Raw genomic sequence first — 22,073 nt, 5'->3', positions numbered from 1 at the left:
TTTACATATTGAATTTGATTTGCTAATAATTTGAGGCATTTTTGCATCTATATTAATGGGGGATGTTGGGCTGCAGTTTTCTTGTAATACTCTTTGTTTAGTTTTGATATGAAGGTACTCTTAGCTTTATAAAATGCCTCTTTGTCTTCTGGAAGAGATTTCGAAGGATTGCTAATTCTTCCTTGTATGTTTGGTAGAATTCACTAGTGAAATTATTTGGACCTGGAGTATTCTTTTTTGAATTAGATTTCTTTAATAGCTTTAGTACTGTTCACTTTATTTCTCCTTGAATGAGTTTTGGTAATTTGTGTCTTTCAAGGAACTGGTCCATTTCATTTAAGTTGTTGCATGTATATGTAGAGTGTTCATAGTATTTCCTTATTCTTTTAATGTTTGTAGGGACAAGAGTAATGTCCTCTCATTTTCGTCAATTTCTTTTTTTTCTAGGTCTGTCTGGTTAGACATTTATCAACTCTTTTTAAAGAATCAACTTTTGGTTTCATTGATTTTTCTTTTTCTGTTTTGGATTTCATTGATTTCTTGCCTTTATTATTTTCTTCTGCTTGCTTTTGAGTATATTTTATATTTGTTTTTATAGGTTACTTGGGTGAATTACCCTATTTTTGAGACTGTAAAACCATAATAACAAATTCTGACTAAAACAAAAACTCAGACAAACCTATAGGTGCAAAACTTATGTATATTTTATTAAAAATAACATAGGGAAGCTGATGTAATATCAATAAATGCTAAAAGCCATTGGCTTTCATCCAGCATTGTTTTAAAAATAGCATGTTCAGGGGCGCCTGGATGGCTCAGTCGGTTAAGCATCCAACTTCAGCTCCGGTCCTGATCTTGTGGTCTGTGGGTTCAAGCCCCGGGTCAGGCTCTGTGCTGTCTTAACAGATTCTGTGTCTCCCTCTCTCTTTCCCCCTCCCCCACTTATGCTCTCTCTCTCTCTCTCTCTCTAAAAATAAACATTAAAAATTTTTAAATAGCATGTTCAAATAAAAACTGTATTTAAAAATACAAAAACAGAAAACCCTCACTCTGACCCCTGCTCCCCAGACAACCATTTCATTAGCCCCTTGTTAATCCTGTCAGTGTGACATTATGCAAATATAAGCAAACATGGATATACTCATTGTTTTTAATATAGTATATAAAATTATATTATATAGTTTATTTTATATATTTAAATATACATGCATATATGCACATTGTTCTTCACCTTGTATTCATTTCATGTTCTATCTTGGAGATCTTTCCATTTCAGCACGAGACGTTCCTTTTCATTACAGCTGCACACTGTACGTCCACAGAATAGTCTATTAAACCAGTCCTCTATTGGCGGACATTTGTGGTGGTTTCCATTTGTTACTACTGGAAACAATGCCAGATATTTTCAAAGCACACATGCAGGTGTATCTGTGGGATAAATTCTCAGAAATGGGATATCTGGGGAAAAGGTAAAAGTATCTGTAGTTTTGGTAGATACTATCAAATTCCCCTCCCTAGGAGTTCTATTTTATAATCCCCACAGCAATGCATGAGATATGCCTGTGTCTCTAAAGCCTCATTAACAATGAATTTAACTTTTCAATTTTCTGCAAATCTGTTAAGTGAGAAATGGTATCTTAGCATGGTTTAGATTTGCATTTCTCATATTAGAAAAGTCTGACACCTCTGTACATTTTAGAGATAATATAAATGGCCCTTAATCTCTTCACATTTTTTAATGCTTTGCTTGATTTCTAAGAGCTCTTCATAAATAGGGAGATGAGTCCCTTTGTGATATGGATTGCAAATACTCTCACCAGTTTATAATCTTTATAATCTTTACCTAGTTTGGACTCTTCCTCCTCTTCCTCCTCTTTCCTAAAGCCCTCCGTCCGTCCCTCGGGGCCTCTCTTTCCCACTCAATATTCATTCAACCCAGCAATCAATCAGGGGAATTCAACAGAATTCAATGAGTGAAGAATTCACAGCATGAAGGCAGTGGCTGAAAAAAAATAAAACTGTTTCATGATCTTATATGCCCCACTGAACTGACACTCCAAACCAGTTACGTTTGCTTCATAATATTGTGATATTTTACAACAAAAGAACCAGCATTTTTGTCAGTAGGGACTGGGAAGCATTAGAGACTGCTTGCAAAATAATGAAAAGCACAAAATAGAAAATAAAAAGCAAACACTTACACTGTTAATATATTAGAGGGAAAAACTTGAAAAATACACTGTGTCTTTACATCTGCTATATTGGGTGCATTTTTCTAAGTCATTAAAAATGACCCAGAATATTTTTCTTGCTGAATACTGCACTGTATAAATCCTTTCCTTTTTAAAAAACAGTAGAAATGACATGGTAATACATGCCTTTTATATATAATTCATTTGATTATGTCCTTAATATAGATTCTTAGAGGAGCACCTGGGTGGCTCAGCCTGTTAAGCGTCCAACACTTGGTTTCAGCTCAGGTCATGATCTCACAGTTTGTGGGTTTGGGTCCTGTGTCAGGTTCTGTGCTGATAGCAGGGAGCTTGCTTAGGATTGTCTCTCTCTCCCTCTCTCTCTACCCCTCCCCTGTTTGCGTGTTCTTCTCTCAAAATATATTTTTTTAATTAAAAAAAATATATAGATTCTTAGATGTGAAATTTGAGTCAGATGGTATAAACACTTTAGAGGCCTTTGACACAGATTGCCAAACTGTGTTCTGGAAAAGATGCTGCCAAAGTATTCACAGGAAATTTAAGTCACTGAAATACAGAAAATATTAGAAAATAAATGCTAAAAATAAGCTCTAAACGTGTAACTCAAGCTAGAAAAAAATGACAAACCTAAAAGTACAAGGATAGAATTAAAAAAAATTAATAGAATAGAAAATAGCACATAGAAGCACAATATGTCCTGATTAGAAAAAACAGAAGTAGGGGCGCCTGGGTGGCGCAGTCGGTTAAGTGTCCGACTTCAGCCAGGTCACGATCTTGCGGTCCGTGAGTTCGAGCTCCGCGTCAGGCTCTGGACTGATGGCTCAGAGCCTGGAGCCTGTTTCTGATTCTGTGTCTCCCTCTCTCTCTGCCCTTCCCCCGTTCATGCTCTGGCTCTCTCTGTCCCAAAAATAAATAAACATTAAAAAAAAAATTAAAAAGAAAAAAAAAAAACAGAAGTAAACCCACACCTAGATATATTTCATAAAATGGCAGAACACTTTTCTACTTTTCACGATTTTGCTAAACCTTTTTAAAGATAAGGTAATCTGGGTTGTCTGGATGGCTCAGTTGGTGGTGTGTGTGACTTCTGGTCTTGGGATTGTGAGTTGAAGCCAAATGTTGGGTGTAGAGATTTCTTAAAAAATAAGATCTTAAAGAGGTAACCTGAAAATTGACCAGAGAAAAGACAGTGTCTCAGAGGGAACAATAAATTGGTTAATTATGGACTTTCTTTATTTTTGTATTTATTTTGGGGAGAGCGCAAGTGGGGAAGGCTCTGAGAGAGGGGGACAGAGGATCTGAAGTAGGCTCTGTGCTGACAGGTTGACAACAGTGAGCCCAATGTGGGGCTCAAGCTCACAAACCATGAGATCATGACCTGAGCCAAAGTTGGACACTCAACCGAGCCACCCAGGTGCCCCAATTATGGATTTTAAAAAGCAGCCCCAGAGGCTAAGGCACTGCTAAGTAAAAATAAATGTCAATTTAGAATTCTATACCTCGCTATGCTATAATTCAAGAGTAAGGGAGAAATAACTTACACTCGGAATAATTTACTTCTATAAGAAACTCTTATAAGGCTTACTATGTGCCAAGCACTATTGTAACCATTCCACAAATATTAATTCATCTGATCCTTATAACAACCCCATGAAGTAGATATTATCATCCCTATTTTATAAATACAAAAACTGAGGCACAAAGAGATTCAGTAATCAAAGTCAAAGGTCACAGAGCTTGTGATCAACAACAGAGCTGCAGAGCCACCACAGGTCATCTGGCTGCAGACTTGGTGCTTTTGACCAATGCACAAGCTGTCTCTGCTCTAGGATGCCGAGGCGTGGAATTCACAAGGAAGGGGGAAATACAAGAACCTGTGGTAAGAAGCTGGCAAATGTGCAGGTTAATCTAAACTTGCATGGTCTACTTACAACAAAATAGTGACATATTATACAACCATAACATGTAAGGAGAAGCAAAGCGAGTATTCTAGTCTCTACCATTAATGAAGTTTGCATTAATGCCTCTTAAGTTATGAATGTTAACAGCAAACAAAAAGAGATCAAATGTAACTACTATCTTCTAGAACAAAATAGAGAATAATAAAACATAACCCAATGGAAGGAATGAAAAGAAGAAAAAACCCAAAAATCCCAATCTGACAAATTTTTCAAGGACTTTGACAAGCTGATTCTACAACTTACATGAAAGAATAAAGGGCTTTAAATAGCCAGGATGATTTTTATAAAGCTAGATCACTCAAAAATGTATTATTGGCACAGAGGCACACAAATAATGTCTTCAGTAGATTATCTGTCTGATAGCTTAGATGACAGAAGCTGAAATCCCTTAATTAGTTCTAAAACATCAGCATAAAAAAATCTCAAAAATGTAATGCTTGGGGCATAAAGCAAATTGCAAAAAAAAACCAAAAACAAAACAAAAAAAACACTAAGATATCATGGACACACAGGTAATTTAAAAAAAAAAAAAAAAAAAAAACCCGAACACACACAGAAATAATACACAGCAACTTGAGCATAATGGTTACCTCTGAGCAGGGCTGAGGGAAAAGACAGCATGAGGCTGCAGTTCAATCTGTTTTTTCCTTACCACCCCCCCCCAAAAACCTGATGCTAATGTGGCAAAATTTAACATACTATTGTTAAATTTTCTGAACTTTTCTGTATGCCTGAAATATTTTATAATTAAAGTATTTTTTAAATCTAAAAACAGAAAAGAGAAGAAGAGTTGGAGAGGAAAAAGCAGAGAGGAAGAAGGAAAAGAAACTAATATAAATATGAGTTGTTGGAATTTTATTAATACCCTCATTCAGTATTTGAGGGCCTCTCACAAGCCAGTTGCCATTATAGCCCTTGGGCATACCAACACCGGCTCCCAATGTGAGCCGATGGTCTCTGGACAGGTCAGCTGACAGTCCTCCTAGAGCCCCAAAGTCTCTCTAATGGTGGATATCCTTCCCCTTGCAATGGCTGCCTAGGGGCACATAGTACAAAGAATTTAGGCAAACCGATCTCTTCCTTACTCACATTTAATGATGAAGCTGGGTCCCTGACCTCTTCCTAACCTCCTGGCCCCAGTCTTCCTGCTTCATGGCCAGGCCCTCAGGCTGTCTCTAATTAATTTATGCCTCCCGAAGGGAGTCAGCCTTATTACTGCCTTCCTATAGGGTCCCTCCTTCCATTGGGGGGATAATGGTCCCACCTGACTTGGGCCACTTGGGGAAACAATGAAGCATGGAGTTGCTTTCCAAGGCCCTTCACAGAAGCTTTTCCACCTCTGGTCCCAACTGGCCTTAACGCTGATGGGGTCCATCTCTACCCACTACAGCTCACCCTCTACTCAGCTCAGACTACTCAGGGAAAGCCCTATACTGGGGTCACCACACTTGTTTGAAACTTTGGAGAAGCCTCTGGGCTTTCTACCCCACCATCCCACAACCTCCCTCCTAGGCACTGTTCTTTTTCCTTTCCCTCTAATCATTTCCTTTCAGACTTGCTTTCCTCTCCTGACCCAGCCCCTTTCTTTAGCTGTCTCTTCTACAGACATCTACTCTGAAGATGCCTTACCTGGAGACTTCTATAATCCATGGTGCAAGGCACCCAGAAGCCTGGTGACATGATGGACGGGAAGATGCTCAATTAGAGCCAGGAGGCTTTCAGTCTAGAAGGGCCTCTGCCAGGTAAGGGGCATCTTTCCAGGAGGAAAACCTTGTTTGGCACGGGTGCTGGGTTACTTATTGGTTATGTCTAACATAAACCTCTTTGTGATGGAATCAACCTTCTGTGGAGCTTGTCAGTCCAGAGCTTGACACATAATTTCATGTCACAGGATTTTTCCTGAATAATACAATAGATACATGTTTTAGCATGAGTTTTGACAAAAGTATTTTTACAATTGATAGTTTAGGGGTGAGAATTCTTATGTTGAAGGCATATAAATTTACCATAGCGATTTAATAACATGAATATTATCTCAAGTCCATTAGTATATTCATCAGTTTGACAGGACTTCTCCCCTGCAGGGATTAACTAACGATGAAACCCATGATCTGACTGAAATCTTTACCGTGCGGTATTTCAATGTGTGGACTGTGAAGTCTTTAGGGCACATCACACTTAAAGGGGTTCTCTCCCAAGTGGATCTGCATTCAAGAGATATTTGTTGAATAGCTACTTGTACCAGGCAGTATGTCAGGAGCTGGGCACAAAATGGTGAGCAAAGCATGTGTAACGAGACGCTCATGGGGCTCACAGAATTGTTGCAGAAACAGACTCTGGTAAAGGGGGAGGGATGCACTCTAATAGAAGTTCTGACCACACGTCCCACACCTGTAGGGTTTGTCTCCCACGTGGGATCTGATGAAGATGAAGGTAACAAACTCTTACAGCATCTATCCTATCTAATGGTTTCTCTGTGTGAATTCTTTGATAAACTTGGAGATCTATGCTCTGACTGAAGAAGTTCTTACCACACACACTTGTTGAGTTTCTCTCCTCTGTGGACTTTCAGATGAGCATATAAGTCTGTGTTTTCAGAGTTTCACGTTTGTGTGGACTCTCTGATGCACTTGGCGATCTATGTTCTGCCTGAAGCCTTACCACATTTATCACATGTGTAGAGTCTCTCTCCAGTGTGGACTCTCTGATGGATGCAAAGGTTGGAGCTCTGAGGGGAGCCCTTGCCACACTCACACTTAAAAGGTTTCTCTCCTGGGGCGCCTGGGTGGCTCAGTTGGTTGAGCGGCCGACTTCGGCTCAGGTCATGATCTCGCGGTCTGTGAGTTCGAGACCCGGGTCAGGCTCTGTGCTGACAGCTCAGAGCCTGGAGCCTGCTTCAGATTCTGTGTCTCCCTCTCTCTCTCTGACTCTCCCCCATTCATGCTCTGTCTCAAAAATAAAATAAACGGTGGTAAAAAAAAGTTTCTCTCCTGTGTGAACTCTCCAATGAACACGAAGATTTGTGTTATAATTGAAGCCTTTGCCGCACGTATCACATATGAAAGGTTTCTCTCCAGGTTGAATTCTCTGATGATAGCGAATTTCTGTGCTTCGACTAAAGCTCTTCCCACATTCAGCACAGTCGTCAAGTTTCTTCGCTGTGTGGAAAAGAGGATGTTTTGAGAAAAAGAAAATGTTAACTAAAAATCTCAATCAAGGCTGCAAGCAATAGGATCTCAGACTGGAGAATGTGGAAAACTATATTAGTTAAAAAACCAACTTGAAGAGTTCTACTAGGATTCAAAGGGAAAGGATCAAGAAAGTGAAATTGTGAAAATGAAATTATGAGAAAAATATTAAGTCGTGAAGGCTAGATCTAGAAGATCTTACAAATGTATAGGAGATCCAGAAAGAGCAAACAAATAGAATTCATGAAAGTTACTTAAGCTGAAAGAGACTTTCAATCTAGAAAATCAAATAACCCTCCCCACCCAGTACCATGTAGGAGCTGAAAAAAGGACAAACATATTCACATATCTAGATGAAATTTCTGAATTTCAAGGATCAAGAAAACAAAAGCATATACAACATATAAAAAAAAAATAAAACAAGTTACTCCCTTGAAAAGAGAGTAAGATCGGCAGAAGACAATCGTACAAGGTCTCCAGTATCCTGAAGGAAAAAGATGATACTCAATAATTCTAAAACCTCACCTGATGGTTCCTTTACATAGGCAAAAGGAAGGTACCCTCAAAAAAGCAAAGACAACCAAAATTAAAATAAAAACTCATGAAGAGGGAAAACACGAAATATAAAAAGTAGAACTAAATAATAAAAATGTAAAAGCTTGGGGTGTCTGGGTGGCTCAGTCGGTTAAGCTTCCAACTTTGGTTTCAGGTCAGGTCATGATTTCATGGTTTGTCAGTATAAGCCCCCCATCAGGGTCTATGCTGACAGCACAGAGCCTGCTTGGGATTTCCTCTCTTTCTCTGTGCCCTGCTCGTTCTCTCTCTCTCTCTCTCTCTCTCTTGCAAGATAAACTTAAAAAAGTAAAAGCTTTACCTCCTTTCCACCCAACAAAATCTCATAAAACAATAAGGGGAAACTTCTCTGATCTGATTCAGAGATGAACAGGCTCAATGACTGGCAAACATGATTACTTAAAAAATTTTTTTTTCACACCTAGATATATTCTGTTAAATTTCAAAATTCCAAGGGGAAAAAGATGAAAGTTCTAAATGTTTTCAGAAGGAAGGGGGGGAAAAAAGAACAGGTTAAACAAAAATGAGAGAATTACTAAATGAATGAATCAAATTGGAGTAAGCAATATCAGGAGGTTAAAAACAAGATAGGATGGCTAAAACATTCTCAGGGAAAAATGATTTTGAATCTAGAGGTCTCTACTCTGCTACACTAGTATCCAAGACTGGGGTGAATATAAATACCCTTACAAACATGTAGAGATTCAGAAAGTTTGTTGGCAAATGAAAAATAGATCCAAGCAAAAAACAGATGTGGGATTTAAGAAATTATGGAAAAAATTAAAGCCACCTTAATCTCTGAAAAAATAAAGACACGATGTAAAAAAATTAAGAATTATATCTTGTTTCAACTAAACACAGGCCATGGGGAAAAGGGTGTGTGTGTGTGAGAATGCTAAGTGAAAGTTTGTTAATAGGTCTGTATTGTTCTGGAAAGTAGAAGTTATAAAGAACTGTTTAACACTTGCCACTGACAGAAAAATATAACTTTTAAAACATGTTAAAATCTTAAGGGTAATTAAAGAATAAAAATGGAGGGGAAAAAGGAAAGTAACAATTCATTTAGAACTCCCAAATAAGGGAAGGGGGTGAGGAATTAGAATGCATAAAATGTCAGGAATCATTATACAGTAAATGTAAAAGGACTAAATTCCCTAAGAGTCTTAAAGACTCCAAGATTAGGTTTAAAAATACAGCCATTTTCAGCTTGCAAGAGACAAATCTATAGCAGGCAAATGCTAACTGGAACAGAAGAACAACATTAATATCTGACAAAGCAGAATTCAAGGAAAAAGACACTAGGGGATTTCTGGGGAAGATGGTGGAATAGGAGGACCCAGTTCACCTCATCCATGGCCACAACTAGATAACACTCATATCAGTATAAGTAACCCAGAAAACAATCCAAAGAATGGTAGAAAAAACTCTACAACTCAATGTAAAGAAGAAGCACCTCAAAGAGGGTATAAATAATATGGCAGGGAGCTAAACATAAATTGTGGGATACCCAAGGAAGGGAGGGAGCAACAGGCGTGGAGAGGGGGGAAAAAGATGATCACACTAGGGAACCTGTACAGGGTACATCACTCGCCATAGCATTTGGCTCTGAAAACTGGAGGGGCCAAATTTTGTGGGTTCTTACAACCAGCAGAACTTGAAGCCTGGAACATCAAAAACCAGCAGGCTTTGCTCGGGGAGAGCCCAGAGGGCAATAGGAAACAGAGTCACTGCCATTAAAGAGCTAGCATGACAGACAACCCATGGAGACACAGTGTGGAAGCAGCAGCTGGAAAAATGGGGCCTATGGGAGGGAGAAAGATATCCAGATCCAGGAGGCACTGAGCTCTCCCGACAAAATCAACCCGAGGAGGTTCACACCAAGACACAGTAATCAAAATAGCAGAAAGTAGCGATGGAGAATTTTGAAAGCAGCAAAAGAAAAGACAGTTATATACAAGGGAAACCCCATACGGCTATAAGTGGATTTTTCAGTAGAAACTTTGCAGGACAGAAGGCAATGGCATGATATGTTCAAAGTGGTGAAAGAAAAAAAAATCTACAGCCAAGAATACTCTATCCACTAAGGCTATCATTGAGAATACAAGAGAGAAAGAATTTCCAAAATGGAAGCTAAAGGGGTTCTTGACCACTAAACCAGCCCTACAAGAAATGTTAAAGGGGACTCTGAGTGGAAAGGAAAGATCATAAGAATAAGAAAAGTAGGAAGCACAAAAGCAGTAAAAATAAGTATCTGTAAAACTCAGCCAAGGGACTCACAACATAAAAAGATGTAAAGTATGACACCACGTACCTAAAATGTAGGGGGTGGGAAAGAGTAAAGAATGGGCTCAAACTTAAGCGACCACCAACTTAGTGTGGACTGCTATATGTGGAACATGTTATATACAAACCCAATGGTAACCACAAATCAAACACCAGTAATAAATGTGCAGAAAGGAAAGGAATCCAAGTACATCACTAAAGAAAGCCAACTTACGGTGAGAGAAGAAAGCAATGGAAAAAAGAAACAGATAAGATCTACAAAAACAACCATAAAACAAAATGGCAACAAAATATCAATAATTTCTTTGAATGTAAATGGACTCAATGCTATAATAAAAAGATATAGGGCAATGGACTAGATAATAAAAACAAGACCCATCTATATGCTGCCTCCAGGAGACTCATTTCAGATCTATAGGTACATGAAGATTGAAAGCGAGGGGATGGAGGTGCCTGGGTGGCTCAGTTGGTTAAGTGTCTGACTCTTGATTTCAGCTTAGGTCATGATCTCACAACTCATGAGTTCGAGCTCCACATCAGGCTCCATGCTGACAGTGTAGAGCCTGTTTGGGATTTTCTCTCTCTCCCTCTCTTTCTCCCCCTCTCCCGCTCACACTGTAAGTAAAATTTTTTTTTTTAAAAACGAGGGGATGGGAAACATTTATCACGCAAATGGATGTGAAAAGAAAGCCAAAGTAGCAATACTTATATCAGACAAAATAGACTTTAAAACAAAGATTGTAACAAGAGACAAAGAAGGATATTATGTAATCATCAAGGGGACAATCCAACAAGAAGACATAACAATGGTGAATATTTACACACCCAGCATAGAAGTTCCCAAATACATAAAATAGTTAATAACAAACACAAACTGATAGTAATACAATACTAGTAGGGGACTTTAACACCTCACTTACATCAATGGACAGGTTATCTAAAAGGAAAATCAATAAGAAAACAGTGACTTTGAATGACATACTAGACCAGATGGATTTAGTAGATATATTCAGAACATTCCATTCTAAAACATCAGAATACACATTCTTTTCAAGTGAACATGGAACATTGTCCAGAATATATCACATATTAGGCCACAAAACAAGTATCAACAAATTCAAAAAGATCAAAGTCCTACCATACATCTTTTCTGACCACAATGCAATGAAACTGGAAATCAACCACAAGAAAAAATCTGGAAAGAGCACAAATACATGGAGGTTAAATAACGTGTTACTAAACAATGAATGGATCAACCAAAAAATCAAAAAATACATAAAGATAAGTGAAAATGAAAACACAATGATTCAAAATCTTTGGGATGCAGCAAAAGCAATTCTAAGAGGGAAGTTTACAGCAGTACAAGCCTACCTCAGGAGGCAAGGTTGGGGATAGGGTTAGGGTGAGGGTTACACAACCTAACCTTACACCTATAGGAACTAGAAAAAGAAGAAAAAATCCAAAACTAGCAGAAGGACAGAAATTATAATAAAGACTAGAGCAGAAATAAATGATACAGAAGCTAAAAAAACAATAGAACAGATCAATGAAACCAGGAGCTAGTTCTTTGGGAAGATCAACAAAATCAATAAGCCTCTGGCCAGACTCATCACAAAAAAAGAGGACTCAAATAAAATCAGAAACAAAAGAGGAGAAATAACAACACCACAGAAATACAAAGGATTGTAAGAGAATATGAAAAATTATATGCTAACAAATTGGACAACCTAGAAGAAATGGATAAATTCCTAGAAAGCTACCTAGGAATTGCTAGATTGAACTACCTTCAATCTACCAAAATTGAAGCAGGAATAAATAAAAAATTTGAACAGACCAATTACCAGCAGTGAATTGAATCAGTAATCAAAAAACTCCCAGAGGAAAAAAAAAAAAAAAAAAGCCCAGGACCAGTTGGCTTCACAGATTAATTCTGCCAAACATTTAAAGAAGAGTTAATACCTGTTCTTCTCAAACTTTTCCAAAATATAGAAGGGAAAGAAAATTTGCAAATTCATTCTATGAGGCCAGCATTACCCCAATTCCAAAACTAGACAAAGACATCACAAAAAAGAACTACAGGACAATACCTCTGATGAGCACAGATACAAAAATATTAGCAAACCGAATCCAACAATACATTAAAAAATCAATCACTATGATCAAGTGGGATTTATTCCTGGATGGCAAGCGTGGTTCAATTTTCACAAATCAATTCAATGTGACACATCACATCAATAAGAGAAAGGATAAAAACCATATGATCATCTCAATAGACACAGAAAAAGCATTTGACAAAGTACAACATCCAGTCATGATAAAAACACTCAACAAAGTAGGTTTAGAGAGAACATATCTCAACATAATAAAAGCCTTATATGAAAAACCCACAGTGAACATCCAACTCAATAGGGGAAAACTGAGAGCCTTCCTCCTAAGGTCAGGAACAAGACAAGGATGTCCACTCTCACCACTTTCATTCAACATAGTGATGGAAGTCCTAGCTGCAGCAATCATACAAGATAAAGGAATAAAAGGCATCTAAATTGGTAAGGAAGAAGTAAAACTTTCACTCTTTGCAGATGACAAGATACGATATATAGAAAACCCTAAAGACTACACCAAAAAACTATTAGAACTGATACATAAATCCAATAAAGTTGCAGGATACAAATGCAATATATAGAAATCTGTTGCATTTCTATACACCAATAACAAAGTGTCCGAAAGAGAAATTAAGAAAATAATCTCATTTACAATTGCACTAAAATGAATAAAATACCTAGGAATAAGCTTAACCAAGGAGGTGAAAGACCTATACTCTGAAAACTATAAGACATTGATCAGAGAAATTAAAGACAACACAAATAAATGGAAAGATACAGCATGGTCACGGATTGGGAAAACAAGTATTGTTAAAATGTCCATACTATCCAAAGCTTTTAGAATGTTGTTCAAACTGGGATGCCCAGGTGGCTTAGTTGATTAAGCATCTGACTCTTAATTTTGGCTGAGGTCACGATCTTACGGTTCACGGGATCAAACCCCACGTTGGGCTCTGTACTGACAGCATGGAGCCTCCTTGGGATTCTCTCCCTCCCTCTCTGCCCCACTCACATGCTTTCTCTAAATAAATAAATAAACTTAAAAAAGAATATTGTTTGAACTTAAGTGACCATCAACTTAATATAGATTGCTATAGAGGTGCCCAGGTGGCTCAGTCGGTTGAGCATCCAACTTCGGCTCATGTCATGATCTCACAGTTTATAAGTTCAAGCCCTGTTCCAGGCTCTGTGCTGACAGCTCAGAGCCTGAAGCCTGCTTTGGATTCTGTGTCTCCCTCTCTCTGCCCCTCCCCTGCTCATACTCTGCCTCTCTCTCTCAAAAATAAATAAACATTAAAAAAAATTTTTTTTATCCTCAAAAAACTAAAAATAGAACTACTCTACAACCCAGCAATTGCACTACTAGGCATCTATCCAAGGGATACAGGTGTGCTGTTTCAAAGGGACACATGCACCCCCATGTTTATAGCAGCACTATCAACAATAGCCAAAATGTGGAAAGAGCCCAAATGTCCATCGATGGATGAATGGATAAAGAAGATGTGGTATATATATACAATGGAGTATTACTTGGCAATCAAAAAGAATGAAATCTTGCCATTTGCAACTACGTGGATGGAACTGGAGGGTATTATGCGAAGTGAAATTAGTCAGAGAAAGGCAAAAATCATATGACTTCACTCATATGAGGACTTTAAGAGACAAAACAGATGAACATAAGGGAAGGGAAACAAAAATAATATAAAAACAGGGAAGGGGACAAAACAGAAGAGACATAAACATGGAGAACAAACTGAGGGTTACTGGACGGGTTGTGGGAGGGGGATGGGCTAAATGGGTAAGGGGCACTAAGGAATCTACTCCTGAAATCATTGTTGCACTATATGTTAACTAATTTGGACATAAATTTAAAAAAATAAACAATAAAAAAATTTTTTAAATAAAATATAGATTGCTATCTACACAGTCTGTTCTATATGAACCCAATCAATGATAACCACAAATCAAAAACCTAAAATAAATTCACAAAAAATAAAGAGAAAAGAATCCAATCATAATGCTAAAGAAATCCAGTAAGCCACAAAGGAAGAGAGCAAGAGAAAAGGAATAGAAAAGAACTATGACCAGAAAAAATAAATAAATAAATAACAAAATGGCAATAAGTACATGCTTATCTATAATTACTTTAAATGTAAATAGACTAAATGCTCCAATCAAAAGACAGGGTGACTGAATGGATTAAAAAACAAGACCCATCTATATGCTGCCTATTAGAGACTCACTTCAGACCTAAAGACTCAAAGAGACTGAAAGTGAAGGAATGGAAAACGATACCCAAGCAATAAAAAGGGAAAAAGAGCTGGAGTAACTGATATCAGACAAAATAGACGTTAAAACAAAGGCTGTAGCAAGAGACAAATAGGGTAGTACATAATGATAAAGTGATCAATCCAACATGAGGGTATAGCAATTGAAAATATCTATGCACCCAATATAGGAGCACCTAAATACATGAAGCAAATAGTAACAGACATAAAGGGAAAAAATGACACTAATACATTAATAGCAGGGGACTTTCACACCTCACTTACATCAATAGATAGATGATCAAGACAGAAAATCATTAAGGAAACAGTGCTTTGGAAGATACATTAGACCAGACAGACCTAACAGATATATACAGAATGTTCTATCTAAAAACAGCAGTCTACACATTCTTTTTGAGTGCACATGGAACATTCTCCAGGATAGATCACGTTAGTCCACAAAATAAGTCTCAATAAATTTAAAGAAGACTGAAATCACATCAAGCATCTTTTCTGACCAAGATATGAAACTAGGAAACAATACTAAGAAAAAAAAAACACGAAAAAACACAAACATACAGAGGCTAGACAACATGCTACTGAACACCAATGGATCAATGAAGAAATCAAAGAGGAAACAAAAAATACTTGGAGACCAATGAAAATGAAAACATAATGGTCCAAAATCTTTGGAACACAGCAAAAGGAGTTCTAAGAGGGAAGGTTATAGAGATGCAGGCCTACCAAAAGAAACAAGAAAAATCTCATATGAACAATCTAACCTTATACCTAAAAGAATTAAAAAAAAAAAACAAACCCTTGGGTTAGGAGAAAGTAGGAAATAATAGAGTGGAAATATATGATACAGATAAAAAAAAATAGAAAAGATCAATGAAACCAAGAACTGTTCTTTGAAAAGATAAAAAAAAAGCTGAGAAACCTTTAGCCATACTCATCAGGAATAAAACAGAACTGAAATAAATAAAATCAGAAATGAAAAAGGAGAGGTAATAACTGAGACCACAGAAATACAAAGAATTATAAGACACTACTATTAAAAAATTATATGCAAACAAATTGCACATCCTAGGAGAAATGGATAAATTCCTAGAAACACATTCATCCAAAACTAAATCTGAAAGAAATAAAACATCTGAACAGACTGATTACTACTGATTCAATTAACAAAATTGAATTGGTAAATTCCCAACAAATAAAAGTCTGGGACCAGATAGCTTCACAGACAAATCCTGCCAAACATTTAATGAAGAGCTAATACCTGTTCTTAAACTATTCTAGAAAATAGAAGAGGAAAGAAAGCCTCCAAATTCATTCTATGAGACCAGAATTACCTTGATACAAAGATAGACAAAGACACTATAAAAAAAGAAAACTCTAGGCCAATATTCCTGATGAACACACATGTAAAAATCCTCAACAAAATAATAAGCAAATCAAATTCAACAATACAATTAAAAGGATCATTCACCATGATCAAGAGGGATTTATTCCAAGGATGCAAAAGTGGTTCAATATTCTCAAATAAGTCAATGTGATACATCACATTGACAAGAGAAAGGATAAAAACCACAGGATTATTTCAATAGACGCAGAAAAGGCATCTGACAAAGTACAACATCCATTCATGATAAAAACTCTCAAAAAGTAGGTTTAGAGGGAAAATATCTCAACATAATAAAGGCCATAAATGATAAACACAGTGTTAACATCATACTCAATGGTGAAAAACTGAAAGCATTTCTTCAAAGATCAGGAACAAGACAAAGATATCTGCTCCCACCACTTTTATTCAACATAGTAGGGGAAGTCCTAGCTGCAACAATTAGACGAGAAAAAGAAATAAAAGGCATCCAAATTGATGACGAAGTAAAATTGTCACTATTTACAGATGACATGATATGATATGTTTAAAAATGCCACCAAAAAACCCTTCTAGAGCTGATAAATGAATTTAGTAAAGTTGGAGTTTACAAAATTAATATACAGATATCTGCTGCATTTCTTTTTTATCTTTGCATTTCTATACATTAATAGTGAAGTAGCAGAAAGAAAAATTAATCCCATTTACAACTGCACCAAAAAGAATACCAAGGAATAAACTTAACCAAAGACATGAAAGATCTATACTCTGAAAATGATAAGACATTGATGAAGGAAACTGAAGACAACATAAACAAATGGAAAGATATACGTGCTCGTGGACTGGAAGAATTAATATTGTTAAAATGCCCACTGTACCCAAAGCAAGCTACCAATTCAACGCAATCCTAATCAGAATACCAATACTATTTTTCATAGCAGAACAAATAATCCTAAAATTCATATTGAACCACAAAAGATCCTGAACAGCCAAAGCAATCTTGAGAAAGAAGAATAAAGCTAGAGGTATCACAATCCCAGATTTCAAGATATACTACAAAGCTACAGCAATCAAAACAGTGTGATACTGGCACAAAAATAGACACAAGATCAACAGAATAGGATAGAGAGCCCGGAAACAAACCCATGCCTATATGGCCAATCTATGACAAAGGAGGCAAAAATATACAACGGGGAAAAGATAGTCTCTTCAATACTGGACAGCTACATGCATAAAAATGAAGTTGGGCCACTTTCTTACACCATACACAAAAATAAACTGAAAATGGATTAAAGACTTAAATATGAGACCTGAGACCATAAAATTCCTGAAGGAAAACATAGGCAGTAATCTCTTGGATGTTAGCCTTAGCAACGTATTTATGGATATGTCTCCTGAGGCATGGGAAACAAAAGCAAAAATAAACTATTGGGGCTACACCAAAATAAAAAGCTTTTCATAGCAAAGGCAACCATCAACAAAACAAAAAGGCAACCAATTGAATGAGAGAAGATATTTGCAAATGACATATCCGATAAGGGGTTAATATCCAAATATTTAAAAACTTCTACAACTCAATACCAAAAAAACAATCTGATTAAAAAAATGGACAGAAGATGCGATTACACATTGTTCCAAAGAAGACATCCAGATGGCCAACAGACACAGGAAAAGATGTTCAACATCACTCATCATCAGGGAAATCCAAATAAAAACCACAATGAGATATCACCTCATACTGGTCAGAATGGCTAGTACCAAACAGAGGGAATTAAGTGTTGGCGAGGATCTGGGGAAAAGGGAAGCCTTATGCTCTGTTGGTGGGAATGCAAACTGATGCAACTACTATGGAAAACAGGATGGAGGTTCCTCAAAAATTTAAAAACAGAAATATCATAGGATCCAGTAATTCCACTACTGGATACTTACCCAAAGAAAATGAAAACATTCATTCAAAATGATATATACAGCCCTATGTTCACTGCAGCATTATTTACAATAGCTGAGATATGGAAGTAATCCAAGAGTCCACTGGCAGATGAATGGATAAGGAAAATGAGGTATATACATATACAATGGAATATTACTTAGTCATAAAAAAATAAGATCTTGCAATTTGCAATAGCATGCATGGAGAATACTATGCTAAGTGAAACAAGTCAGACAAGAAAGACAAATACTATATGATTTCACTTATATGTGGAATCTAAAAAACAATACAAACGAAGTAACAGTAACAACAACAACAACAACAAAAACCCAGAAAACAGATTCATAAATAGAGAACAAACTGGTGGTTGTCAGAAGGAAGATGGAAAGGGGGATGGGCAACATAGGTGAAGGGGATTAAGAGGTACAGACTTCCAATTACAAAATACATAAGTCATGGAGATGAATACTACAGCATAGGGACAGTCAATAATATTGTAACAACGTTGCATAGTGACAGACGGTAAGTGCACTTATCATGGTGATCACTGTGTAATGTATAGAATTGTCAAATCACTATGTTGTGCACCTGAAACCAATACAACATTGTATGTCGACTATATTTCAATAAAAAAATTTTTTAAATAGTGATTTGGATACTCTGATATTTGAATCTCAAGCCCTTACTTAGTTAAAAACTTTAAGAGCCCACAGATTTTAAACACCATGGAAGCAAAAATCCTCCAAAGAGTGGTTGTCCTCACCCACTAAGACCAGGTTGTCATAGATTTCCAGCATCACCTCTTTATGTAGGGCCCTTTGTGTGGGGTCTAGTTGCCTCCACTCCTCCTCAGTGAAGTCCATGGCCACATCCTTGAATGTAACAGGTTCCTAAAACACCAAAGAACAGTAATTCCTCTTAAGCATCTACACCAATGATTGCGGTACAAAAGGCTAAACTTGGGAACACTGACAAAGGTAGACAGAATAAAGAGAACTTCAGAGTTCTGCCCCAAGACATAAGAATAATTAAAAGAGAGGTGCCTGGGTGGCTCAGTTGGTTAAGCGTCCAACTTCAGCTCAGGTCATGATCTTGCGGTTCGTGGGTTCAAGCCCCGCGTCGGGCTCTGTGCTGACAGCTCAGAGCCTGGAGCCTGCTTTGGATTCTGTGTTTCCCTCTCTGTCTGCCCCTCCCCTGCTCATGCTCTGTCTCTCTCTCTCAGAAATAAATAAACATTAAAAAATTAAAACATTTTAAAAGATAACATCTTATGCAGAGGTTCACTAATCCTAATACGAAGAGCTCTTAAAAGTCAATTAGAAGAAAAAATTGGCATTCTGTCTCTCCCTCTCTCTCTGCTCCTTCCCCACTCATACGTGCACTCTCTGAAAATAAATAAACTTAAAAAAAAAACCATACAAGTGAAAAGTCATCTGAATAATCTCTAAAAGAAAAATAAATGGCCAATAAACACCAGGTAAAAACTTTGGAGAACAATTTGGCGGCATCTATCAAACATATACTTTGATCTAACATTCCCAATTCTAGAAATTTATCCTCATTAAGATAATCAATGACTTCCTTGCTAATAGATCCAATGGAAAGCTTTCAAACTTTTTTATGCTTGACTTTTTCGCATTATTTGGCTCCACCCACATGGTCTTCCTCAAAACTCTTTCCTCCTAGAGCCTGGATATTATAGTAACCCAGTTTTTCCCCCGACTCTCTGATCACTCTTTCTCAATCTCTTTTTCTACTCATCAATGTTGGGGTTCCCAGGCCCTCCTCTCACTCTCCCTATGTGATCTCATCTATTCTGACAGCTTCAAATGCCTTCAAATGCTGGCAACCCTCAAATGCACTTTGGCAGCCAAGACCTCAAGCCAGACCTAGAGTTCCAGACCCCATTAGCTGCATGATGAACATCCAGTGTGAAGTAGGTAATCGATTAATATCTACCAAATGAAATAAATACCCACCTGCATGTTTCAAAGCCATCTAAATCAACCTGCTCAATTCTGACTTTATCTCCCTTTCCAGATCTGCTTCCCTCCCAATGTTCCCTAATTCAGGCAACCACACCTCCACCACTCAGATGTTCAAGTCAGCAAAAGAGGCACCATCATTTCCTTCCTCTGTGTCCTCTCTCACACCTGCTCCATCACTAAATCTTCCTAAAGATCTCTCTTCTCTCTGCTGACACCACTTTTCTGAGCCACCACCTCACCTCTGCCTCCTAACTGGTCTATACCATCTTGCCTCCCTGCAACATAACCTCTACTCTGGCCCCTCTTATTGTGACCAGTCCTTAAATAGTTGTGTTCCTCAAGGCTTTTCTCTAGTTACCTTCTTTTTCTTCTTTTGTCACATATTGGCTGGATGATCTTAACCAAACCCACGACTTTAGTCACCACATACATGGTGACAACTCATAAATTTGTATCTTTAACCTGGATCTGTCTCAGACCTTGATATCTTTCTTCTAGACTTCTTTAATTGGATGTCCCAGAGGCACTTCAAAGTGTCTTCTTCCTCCCCCTCCACACACACACACACACACAAACACACAAGTACATACACATTCCATCTCCTCTGTTTCTTATCACAGTGAAGAGCTCACCATTCACCCAACTGCCTAAAACTTGTGTTTCAGCCTTAACCAGGCCCCTTTCCCCACTCCCCACAACTATACACAGACCCATAGTGTTTTATGTGTTTTAGATACAAACTTGAAAATGTCCATATTCTTTATATACTTATTTATCTACAAGACAGCTTCCATTTCATTTCAAAATTATAGTTCAACATTAAGTTCACTGAACTCTGCCTAATTAGGCACGCTAACAGATACATTTATTATTAAACAAATCTAAGGATTCCTTGATCTATCATTCTTTTTTGGCAACCCAGCAACTTTAAACACCCTAAGTCTAAGGAATTTTTCACCTTATGAATCTGTGTGTCCTCAAGATAAAAGCCAGAAACTTGCTTGCCAGCATCCCTCGTAGCTTGATCAGCCAACCAGAGGTACTTGCACAAGTTTTTAATTCAGAAGCTAATGGTTGGAAAGAGTAAGGATGGCATCAGAGGCATCTAGTTACAGAAGCAGTAGAAGCAAATGTTCTGGGGGTGGGGTTTGCAGCCCTGGGTCAGCAGTGCAAACTGAGTGCCCAGCAGAAGGGGTCGCTCCATTGGGATGGTCCAACGGTGGGATTTGAGCATCGTTCCAAATTGTGTGGCTTCCAGGCCTGTCTTTCTGGCCTTTGAAGAGATTCTGCGAGCTACCAAATATCCCTCAATAAATTCCTTTTAGCTAATGAGGATTTTGGCTATTTGAACATTTGGCATTAGAAAATCTATTACTTTTGTAATCATAGCAAGTGAAAAAGGAAAATTTATGTGATCATCTCACAGGATGGCAAAACAACATTTAATAAAATAAACTTCTGTGTCAACTATACTTCAATTAAAAGAAAGAAAAAAGAAAATAAACGTCTAATTTAAAAACCCTTCTAAAGGACAATGGTTTAGGTAGTTGGGATGCATCAGTGAAATAAACAGAGGAAATATAAACAAAATGAGAATAACATATCAACATGCAATGATGATTTTTTTTAAAACAACAGCCATTTGCTTAGGAGTTCAAAACCCTTCTGATCATATTGATGACCTTTTGACCCCCATTTTCACAAAATTTATAGTTTTTACTTGACTAGGAAGATATCATTCCTATTTTCAAGCAAACTTATAGATTCTTGAACTATCTTATAGACTAACTACTGACTGTAAACATAGCTGCATTCATACCCAAATAGAGTGGCTAGGTATTAAAATGCCCTTGATAAGAATTGGCAGTTTGCACAATAGACGAGCATGTGTCCTATGAACTGAAAATGATTTTATGGGATTAATGAAAAGCTAGTGCTTTTCTTCCCAATAACTGTACTATAAAACAACCAATATGAATAAGGATGTGACAGATCTTTTAGTGTGCTTATTTGTATTTATTATGGTTCTAGAAGAAAGATTAAGTTGTACTGTAGGAAGACTCTAAGAATGAAATTCAATGCCTTTTATAAAGATTTAAAATAATTCACTAATGATTTGTCAATCTTGAAATTCAAACATCAACATCAATAATATTCAGTGTATAATAATCATAACTCATTTTCTAG

At 37.2% G+C, this 22,073-nt stretch overlaps 1 long non-coding RNA gene across 2 annotated transcripts in view; it reads right to left on the bottom strand.

The window, feature by feature from the left end:
- Positions 1 to 1,136: 1,136 nt before the first annotated feature.
- The window catches only part of LOC109502258, a 30,442-nt gene continuing 9,505 nt past the window's right edge, over positions 1,137 to 22,073 (bottom strand). The window contains exons 3-5 of one of the 2 annotated variants that reach the window (XR_006584206.1): positions 18,662 to 18,788; positions 5,804 to 7,332; positions 1,137 to 2,002 (exon numbers count right to left, since the gene is read on the bottom strand). This is a non-coding gene — a long non-coding RNA (uncharacterized LOC109502258). The remainder of the gene's footprint in view (positions 2,003 to 5,803; positions 7,333 to 18,661; positions 18,789 to 22,073) is intronic. The other variant, XR_002160755.2, reaches the window with a different exon arrangement.

This window comes from Felis catus, chromosome C1 (genome assembly GCF_018350175.1).
Source record: "Felis catus isolate Fca126 chromosome C1, F.catus_Fca126_mat1.0, whole genome shotgun sequence".
Lineage (NCBI taxonomy): Eukaryota > Metazoa > Chordata > Mammalia > Carnivora > Felidae > Felis > Felis catus.
Note: the sequence above shows the minus strand (reverse complement) of the source record. Positions and strands in the feature narration are given on the sequence as shown.